The sequence below is a fragment of the Etheostoma cragini genome, chromosome 8 (assembly GCF_013103735.1).
Source record: "Etheostoma cragini isolate CJK2018 chromosome 8, CSU_Ecrag_1.0, whole genome shotgun sequence".
In the NCBI taxonomy this organism is placed as follows: Eukaryota; Metazoa; Chordata; class Actinopteri; order Perciformes; family Percidae; genus Etheostoma; species Etheostoma cragini.
This window is the reverse complement of record NC_048414.1, coordinates 5,979,471-5,990,207: the sequence shown is the minus strand read 5'-3', so window position 1 is coordinate 5,990,207 and position 10,737 is coordinate 5,979,471.

The window sequence follows — 10,737 nt, the reverse complement described above, 5'->3', positions numbered from 1 at the left end:
TCTTAATGAGCCAAGGAAGATCCAAATGGATTTTATATCCTACTAGCTGTAAATATCAAATCATCGTTTCAGTTCCTGATATCAGAGCAGTTCAGACGCACAAGCTGGCTGCTCCTGAGATACTTGGTATGCTTTAGTCTGCCAACGCTACCTGCCCTCATACGTCCTTTTATTCCTGTCTCCTTGTGTCTTGTTTCCTCTCTCTCTCTCTCAACCCCCCGCTCTCGCTCTCTCTGTCTTTCTCTCTCATTCTGCACGTATGCAGAGGTTTACTCCTCAACGCATCAGCTGCGGGTTCAACTCCAGCCTGCGGCCCTTTGCTGCATGTCATTCCCCTTCTCTCTCACCTTTCATGTCTTCATCTGTCCTGTGGGATTAAAGGCCTAAACTAGCCAACAAAACTAATCCTAAAAAAAAGCTGAGAACGTCTTGTGTCTCTCTGAACACCTCTCTAACATAATTCTCCCAAACATTATCTTCTTTTTCGTTTTCATACGAGATTGGAACGTAGTCACCTTGACCCTAAATATCAGAATCACATTTAAAGCGCCAGAATGCCCCTATTGGGGATTGTGTATTTATCCTCTCCTGGTCCACCATAACACAAATTGATGTATCTGTTATATAGCTGCGGATTCTATAAGAATTCCGGCCTTTGAAAGATGCACTATCGTTGTCACCTCCTCCATGAATAATAAGCTGCTGATGCTACACCTGTAGGTCAGCTCAGGTGCTGCTGTCATTGGATGGCCATGCACTGCAGAGGCTCTCAGATTTGTACTTTAATACAGTACTTAATGTACTAAGTAACATTCCACCACTGGTCAAATGGTTGTTGGACTGTAATCATAAAGACAAATCTTTCAACATAAGATGTCCCTTCTACTATGTCTACTAGTATTTGCCTCATGTATTGTTTTTTCAATCATATGCCTTTTTAAAGATCAAGGTACAGCAGCAGTAGTAGTGGTGTGCACATCCCCACCGGTGAGTTACAGGGCAAAAAAAGGAGCTGGCTGCAACTGAAAAGAATGAGATGCCGTCAATACCAGAGTATAAATATCATTAGCTTTAGGTTATTGCAAGCCACCACGGCTACCATTTGAAATCTATTCAGGTGTCGTTGTTAGTAAGATCAATCTATCTGTATTTATGACTGAACAATTGTTTTTGTTTTCTTATAATATCTGTTGTAGCTGTAGCCTTCAAATGTGAAATTAAAGTATCCTGCCTCTGTATACTTTTCATCATCCGCTGCATGGCAGGGGAATCACTGTTTGTTTTCAGTCTCAATAGAAAAAAAAAAAAAAATCTTTCCAACTACAGCAACATTTATTGTGCAGTAATGGATTGTGGGTGCAGGCTGACAAGGATAGAGCTGCAATCACTTTCAAAGCTACAAAAGAATCGTTTGAGCTAATGTGACTTTGAATTTAATGTGCCAGGACATGCTTTGCAAAAATCTAGGTGGAGTGAGAAAGGTGCAGATAGATGAGTGGAAAAAACCTTCTTAAGCCTTTATAACATCAAATTGTATTCTTAAAGAGCACCCACTGGCATGCAGACATTAGAGCCTTTGAAAAACTCTTGGAATGGCTGCATAGGTGTATGCTTGTGTACATACAACTGCACAGACATAAACAAATATCCCCACCTCAGCTATTTTATCACGATCTGCAAACAACATCTGCTTTTGAGGGATGTAAGATAAGTCTAGTCAATATGGAAGCACTTAGAAAAACTAAGCAATCAATACTACTTTGCAGTCATTAGAAAGTAAAATACGTTCTCCACTGTCATTGGATCTGGATAGGTATTGAAACAGGAGACCTGCATAGCGCTGTTTGATGTTTGACATTTCTACAGTGGAAAGCAGAATAGCATGTAAATAACAATCCAGTTAAAAGAACACACAAATCAACTATGGAGTGCAGATTCTTTCCCCCTGTTCTCAGAAGAGAAACAATGATCCACATCTACCAAAGATTCTTTTGTACAAATAATGTTTCCAAAAGCGTTTCAGTGGTTCCTTCAGCTCGTAACAGGGTGAACGGCACTTCTGCATTCGCTTTGTGTCTCTCTACCGGCTATGACAGCACTATGCAAGTTTGCCAGATCGGGTAGCGTATCTGTAGTTTCAATGAGACACAATCGGACTATTCCACCTCCAACCTGTAGGAGCACCAAAGAGAAAAAATGCTTTGGTGCTTTTTGGTTTGCTTTTGAAGTTCTTCAACAGAAATCTCAAAGCAATGAGAGCAGATTAACAGAGGAATTATTGACTAATTTTACTTTGAGCAGACACCAAGTCCATTTGTCTCTGGTTTGGTTTGATCAAGTGCAAAAGTTCAGCAATTACTATTCCTCGGGCCTTAGGGATGTCGGTAGAAGTAGGCTTCTGTAATCCTTGCTTTTGTGCGATCGGGAGTGGTGTCTCGTTATATTTAAACCAGCTTACATCAGAATTTCACTGCTCATTTTCATAGAGGCCAGTAAGTAATCAATCCATTCTGAAAGCCTTGCATGGAGAAACTCAGTCGCTCTATTGGCGTCATTTAGCCATCATGGGCTACATTTGATCAGCTGGATGTGTATCAGTTTCCGAGAGTCTGAAGTGTTTAGCATCTGGTCACGTCAGTAGCGATACTAGTAATGTCGTTCAAGTCCAACTTCGTCATTACTTTTTTATTATTCTTCCTTCTCTATATTAAATGTCACCTCTTTGTATTGACTGGTAATTCCAAGCTTGAAATGCTGGCTCCAGAAGGCTCCACATGAGCATTCATGACTGTGCCCAAGATGCAGATAATTTTTTCTGTTTTATTGTGGGGCTAGAAGGACAGCATGATATGGGGCGAAAGGCTGTTTGAAACACTCTACAATAATGTAATCAATGGCGTCAATGGAATCTGACTTCCATAATGTTGGTCAGCCTTTGCCACTAATTTGCAGAGAGAATGCTGTGGCGTCAAAATCACCGCAGAGAGCCATCTGGAACTGCAGCCCAATGGCACCGGCCTGAACATGCCATAAGCAATAAGTACTGCTACTGTACCTTAGCCAGTCAACATCACATGAAGAACCCACCATGTGGAGGCGGCTGGCAGTGGCTGGGTCTTGGTTGCTCCAGCTCTTTCCCTGTGTCATATCGTTTTTTCCTTGATTTATACAAGACATTAACTCTAGTGTTCAAGGACAACAACCGTCCAACAGGGAATAGGGGACTAGAACACACTGATGGATATGCAGCCATTCATCGAAGTCACGAAGTAGTGAACATGTTGTGACAGAGGCTCCGTAAGAATACTGATGCTTGCCCCAATCGGGCAGAGGTAGGGGGGTTATTAGTGGATTTATGTACTTTGGACAGGTCATAAAAAAGCTGGACTTATAGGACTTTGTCTTTGTCCATTTTGACTGTGATGAAGACACAGTAGTGTTCAAACGTTTGTCTGTTTGCACAATTTAAGGCTGCAAATCAGTGTGCTCCGGTCCCTTTTTTCTCTTTCAAGTTTGCTCCTTTTTTCTGTCGCCATTGACAGACATATTGTTTACACACAGCCAATGAAATCATTTCTATTCAAACGTATTTGCATGTAGTAGTAAGTGTCACCATTTTCTATCGTTTGACGATGGTGACGGATGACGAAGCGGTGGTGATAGAACGCCAAAAGAGTCTCTGACTTGGAACTGCAACCACACTATCCTTTGTCTCTCACAACCATTAGGACATGTCTTGTGTTGGCCTCCTGCACCAGCTAGCTATCAAGCACCCACTAAGTAAAAAAAAACACTACTAGTCAGCTACACATCACTGTAAAAAGCTTATGCCTTAAAATATCAACATCGATTGTTGTAGATACTAAATAGTGTTGTTATTATTCTTTGGCACCACTGTCATTTGCTTGGAAGCTAGTTACTTTACATTGTGTATTTATGGTCCTGCTAACTCAGCTGAGGCTTGAAGAGTACAGGAATATAACACTCTCCAAATACTTTTTTTTGTCTTCATGTCAGTTATAATTATATTAACTTAATATGTATTTTTTATTATATTTGACTAAAAAAAGACTTACATTTGATTACTGATCTACTTTCTGTGCGCTACACTAAGTCAGTTTTATTATTTATGGATTTGCACAACATCTTAACTTTCAGCCCGGTGAAACGGTCCCGTTAGTTTGATTTATTGATTTGTGTACATTTCACAATTTTCTCGTTTGTTTTGTTTACATGTCACGAATTTCTTGTTTGTTTCTGCACATGTCACAACTTTCGAACAACAACGGGGAAATGAAACGCCCGCAACAACAATGGGACGGACCGTCACATGCAGGACGCAATCCCCTAGCGCAGGGATATGATCCCCGGTCTCTGTGGCCCGCAACAACGGGGAAATGAAACGCCACACACCAGCCACAACAACTGGACGGGTGTAGTTAGGGAAAAAAAAAGGGGAAAGGAACCGTCACACGCAAGTCACGACAACAACAACGGGACGGTCGCGGTTAGGAAGAGGATAACGCGGAAAGGAACTGCAACAAGCACACAATCCCCGGTCTCCTGGGTGAAAGTCCTGTGTTCCATCCACCCATCCCCACCCCGACCAACCTCCCTACACGGATTTTTGGCTTTTCAATTGTACTCACTGCAATAATCGTTCTGTGATCACGATGTAGGCTTCCCATTGAAATACATTACTTCAAACTTCGTAATCAACACACAAAAATTATGACATTGACACGACCTGTACACAGATCAATAGATCAAATAATGTGAACATTTCACAAACTGCCATGAGACTGGGCTGGATCTTTTTACAGAAATCTCTTTCCCATTTTAGTGAAGTTTTTGATTTCATTCCGGTAAAGAGTTTTGTTTTCTGAAAGAAATGTTGTTATTGATCATATGAGCACTGGAGCACCCCTCGGGTAAGGCAGGAAGTGTCTTCATATCTTCCTACCTGCTCAAGGAACCTCATGGAAAAAAAGCAGATGTTTGAAGACATTCTTTAAGCCCACGCACTGCAGTTCTGTAGATAAAGAATCATCATTTGAATTCTTCTCATACATGTTTCCTTCTTCCTCAGATCCAGCCTGGTTCCTTACATCTTACTATATTTATTGGCTTCATGATGTGTTTAATCTTTTTGCATTTTAATCCCTTTTGCTTTCTGATTCAAGCTATTGGCACTCAGCTGACAGTGAGTGAGTAATAAAGTTCTTGTGAAGACGGACGTGGGGGAATATATGGGTCTTTTCTGGAGCAGATCAGCTGCTGCAAAGCTGCTAAACTGCTCCAGAAAAGACATGGCGCCCTCACATGTTATGTATGCATCCATTGATGTGTTAACATATACATGGGCCCTGGTGTCAGCATGTGGGTGTAAGTCTACAATCTTTACAGTCTGCATCTACTTATTTAAGGTGTTTCACTCTAAGAAATACTACTACTACTACTACTGATGAAACTACAAATACTGCCTCTACATGCTATTTTTCAATGAATCCAGTCTTTCAGTTTGAGGTACCAGAACATCTACATATGAAGCAGTTCAGCTCTTTACTGCAGTCTTTTCTTTTGGCAGTGTGTGAGGCCTTATTATTGAGATAGAAGCCAGGAATCCTTAATCCACAGGGGTCTCAGTGGGAAGGAAAAGCTTCTGGAACAATCCTCGTTCTTGGTGCCTGTGGTGAAATCCAGCGATCAGTCAACCCTGAGCCCCTGAGCCTCCTGAGGGCTTGGGACTCAGGCCAGTGTTTTACAATGGCCCTGGTGCACTGAGGAGAAATGGAGGAAGAGACAGGGAGAGGGAGTAAGACAAAGACACAGACCGTAGAGAAAGAAAAAAGACAGAGATGTAGCAATTGAGAGAAACAGAGACGTTCAAGATCTGCTAGGAAAAACACCATATATCAAAAAACACATAACAAGTTGACTCAACATTTGTGTATTCATAGAAGTGAGTTACAAGGCTGGCGGGACACGGGAGTGAGTGTTTATTTCACACACCACCTCCGCTAGTTGACTTTACTTAGAAAATGTAAGCAACTGATTGCATAAAAAAATGTAAGCGATGAATGACGGAGAAACTGCTTTGTTTGTGTGAAAGTGACTTGAACCATAGTACACTGAAAGTAATCAATACATTAAAAACCAAATATGTGTGCTTGACGTCTGCTGTAAAACCCATTGTTCACTGCGAGGAGATTTGTATTAATAAAAGAACATGATTTTAAGGATGGAACCAGCTGTCCTTTGCAAATAGTAATAGTTAGAAATCAACATCATCTTAAAAAAACAATTTCATTCAGCACAGGTATACTGCACATGTACGTCAAGATCTTTTTCTCTGATTTGTTCAGTTCCCATTCCATCATGACAACCTTTGATTCCAGCTAATTAAATTACATAGAGATGCAAACACTCATTTTACAAGCATCCTTCAATGTATTATTCCCAGGGACCCAGAGATAGACATTGCATTTCTGACCATCTCAGTTTGACTTGCATGTGAAAAACACCGGAAATTACTGTTTATTCACCACAGTGTTTGTTGACATTGATTCATTCCAGGATTTGATGTCACTCGACCACACTAAAAGAATCTTAGCTTGTGAACTGCAATCATTTAATGTAAATATTCTTCCCATGGAGCAGATTCTGGTGAGTCATCCATTAGCCTCTAATATAGCAAAAAACAATCTAGTCATTACAGTGCTTGTAATTACACATGCAAGTGTGTGCAGGGCAGGCAAAGAGGCCTAATTGGTGGTCATCAAAGCTCATTTGATCCTCCACCAGAGGGCAGTGCTAAGTGTTCTCTTGACCTCAGAGCTCCCCAGTGATGCAGCGGCTGCATCTCATCCCCCCTACTACTGTGCCTCAGAGCAGTGGTAATATGTCCTTGGCACGCTCAGAATATTGTGCATGATAGGATCAAGTTAAATACATCCACTAATTGCTGCAGATGTAAAAATTGTCCAATAGATCAATGGCGTTCTCTGCATTCCTGCAACGTACAGTACTATCTAGGTGTTGTGCAGCTTTGACTTTCAGACAGTGTGAGATGAAACTTTTCTTTCCTATAAACCCTCGTTCCTTTTTCACAAAGCGTAGCTGGCAGGTGCTTCGGATGTGTGCCAGCACCTCTTAAAAAAAGAATACAAGAACAGAGGGATTCAAAGAATCATTGAGAGCATAGAAAGTGAGCTTGTTTTAATAATCGGCTCGTCGCACTGTGCTAAGCTTTGTGTTTAAGTTTGTCTTTTGAGTCGGAACAAACCAGGCCCAAACACAAAAGACAGTCTAACATTTGTTAAGGCTCCCAGCAGGTTTTCTCTAAATGTTTAAAAAATGATAATACTTGGGCTCCACATGGCATCCTCAATCAAGGTTACAGAAGAGAAGGTAATTATGTTGATTAAGTCTCCTATGAGCACTGTGAAGCTTCTGCTTTTTGGCAGGAGAGCCAGAACCAACGACGAGCGGAAGAAATTATTAGGCTGCTTTTATGAAGTATTACTAGGTACTTTGTATAAGAATGTGAGAAAAGAATGAAAATAGATCCCCTTGATCTCTAGCCTTTTTCATATTTCCAAAAGTTTGTTGCACTTAAGTGTTTTGTATTATTTAAAAAAACGACAATTTGTCAATAATTTATTTTTGAATTGTATAACTGCTTAGTATTTTCAAGGCTGTGCACTGCCCTCAACCGACTCGCCCACCCACATCATGGCATTCAAACTACGCCATCACTTCACATTATGTGATATAAATAAGGTTTCTATTCTGAAACTAATAAAACGGAACCCTTTGATGTGACATCTAATTTCAATAACTATTTCAGTACAAAACGAGAGACGTTTTTTTCGGAAGTAAGAAAAGATTACATTGATCATATGTTGGAGGACAAACATGTCCAGGTAAATTTAGAATGATGTCTTGCAGAGAGCAATGAAGTGCTAATCCACATAGTTTCTCAACATGGAATCCAATCAACCGTAAATGAATCTGAAAAGAGAAAACATCTGTAGAACTGCCAGTCCATATCAAGGTTAGATTCAGCTTCAAACATGAATTTTAAGTCTGAAAGTGTATCTTGGATATCTTTGATCACATTTTTTTTACATCCTGACTCATACTGTACACACATTTTTTTATCTTTATGCCTTTTCTTCTTTGCTCATAGATGTGGATGAGATCGATACCAGCCTCATGTCTGTAGGGTAAATACAAAGCTTTTGAAGTGTTGGTTGTCATATTTTGTTAGCATTGGAAAGCAAGCTAGCCTTTCCACCTCAGTCTTTGTGCTTACCTAAGAGAACCGGCTGCTGGCTGTAGAATATATTGTAACCTACAGACAGAAGACACCTTACACAAAAACCATGTGAGATATATTAGCAAAATTAGTTTTAGTAACGTGGATTCAGTTTTACACAGCAGAAACAAGCATTTTATGCACAGCTTGCAGTCTTCTCCTGTTTGTGCTGTTTCAAGAATTTGCCACAATACATTACTTATTGATTTCTTGTGAGAAATCAAAGGATGTTTCCTTTTACTTCAAACAAAAAAAGTCTCATGTGTCTGGACTGTTCTTTTCTGAGTGTTTCAATCACTGTCTGGCTCTCTCTCTCCGAAGGGAATGAGCTGCTTCATATGCTCTGACTACTTCCTGCTGCATGTTTGTAGCTTTAAAGCATTGTGATGTTCAGAGCACAGCAGGGGGACTCAGTGTTACAGTAACAATGTTTGCCACCCTCCCATCCTTCCTTCCATTTAGCAAGTTCATATGCGAGCATCTCAAACGGCTGACATTCCTCTCTTTATCAAGTGAAACGGCGCGTGAAATTCAAAATGTAGTTTTGTGTGCACGCTCGCTGGCACACAATTGATTGTTAGAAAGATTTCTGTCCCAATCTGTCACACTGATGATCTGTCGGCTTTGATGGAGGGAAAATCCACTCTTAGACAATCAGCTGTGAAGTTCTGCCTCAAAGTATTATGCGTGTGTCAAGAAATTAGCCCAGAAAGGTTTTTCCAGTCTAAAGCGGGCATATGTTAGAACATAACCTTGAAATTCTAACAAAATGGGTAACTCTTCGAATGGTAACCTGGTGAGTAAAATCGATTACTGGTTAGTCGGGCTAGTTAGCTTTCTACTGAAACAGATGGAACATAAAATCCTTCCCGTTTACTGTAAGATGTTTTGGGTATATGTGCTTAGTTTGCAGAGGTGGAAAGTAACGAAATACAGCAACTCACGTTACTGTATTGAATAGTTTTGTTGTGTATTTTGTATTTTTCAAGTAGTTTTTCGGTATTTTAAATCTTTCTTTTAAATCTTGATTACTCTTGATCAGATTAGCTCTAAGTCCGTTTTCATTAACTCCTTTGTTCTTCATGCATCCATGTGGTTAAATTATTTCTGTGTATTTTTGTGCACGACCATCATTTAATACCTGAGGATTCCCATCTATCTGCAGACAATGCCCCCAAGAGCATTGCATTAGGGACGGAGATTCATAGTCACAAAGCTGTCAGGGAAAAGATAAACAAACTGTATGTGTTGAGGATTTAGCCAGGGAGCCCTGTGACTTTGAACAGACTCTGAAATGATGTTTCCAGCTAACACCAAAACACAATTTAGACTGCAACCACTTATTATCAAGTTTCATTGGTTTAAATTTATCTGGAGTGGTGTGATTGGCAAGTTTAATCCTCCCCTCTCCTTGAGCACATCTCTCTAAATAAGTAATTACTTAACTTCTAAAAAAAAAAAAGTAATAACTGCAGGTGAAACAAATAGTTTCACAGGAATTAACATAATTAATAAACACGGGGGACACAGCATTACGTGTGTAAACATCACAAAGGAGTCAACCGTTTTCCAGTGGTGTCATGCATTAGCTGAGGTGAGAAAAGCAAATTAAGTTGACACTGCTGATGGATTGTCAAAGAAGGACTGTAATACGCTTACAGCAGGAAGAAAGTAACTCTGACAACTAGCGTCTGTTAATGTTGCAGTACAAAATAGAAGCCTGGAAAATGATATTTTTCATGCTTTTTTATTATCCGCAAATGTTGGCTGTTGGGCATTGGGAGTCCTTTTTGGAAGTTGAAAAAATTTGTCGTGTGAGGGAACTGACTTCATCAATGACTGTCAGTCACGGTAGAAAAATCACTGTGGGTACAGTACATGCATCCTGAACCAGTTGTTGATTAAAATCCCTTAATAATTAATAATAAACAATTCTTGGAGCTTCAGTTTGCCTTTTTGACATGAAAATGCTTCAACCTCATAATCTGTGTTCAATCAACACCTTTTGGTTCAGTGTTAGGCTGTTAATCACACTGTAACACCTCTACCTCTGAGGGTTGGGTGGACATGCATTCTCCCGTGTTATTTCAAGAAATATGTTCCAGGAAAATGTCTCCATATAAGCCTGTTAACATCTCCAGTGTATGGGACATATTTAGCTATTTGGCAGTGAGCCCACATAGTGAATTATAAACAGACGCTGGAATGATCATCTTATCTTATTACTGTATGTGACAAATTCCTCTCTGGACTCCAGAGCTCGTTTCTGGACACAAACACTTAAAATTCATTAAATCTCAGACAGCTCAGTTGGTAGAGTGGGTGCCCATGTATGGAGGTTTTAGGGAGAGGTATTTAGGTCCTGGATGTAGCAGGCGCAAGTTTGACTCTGTCTTATCAAAATAATGGCTACAAAT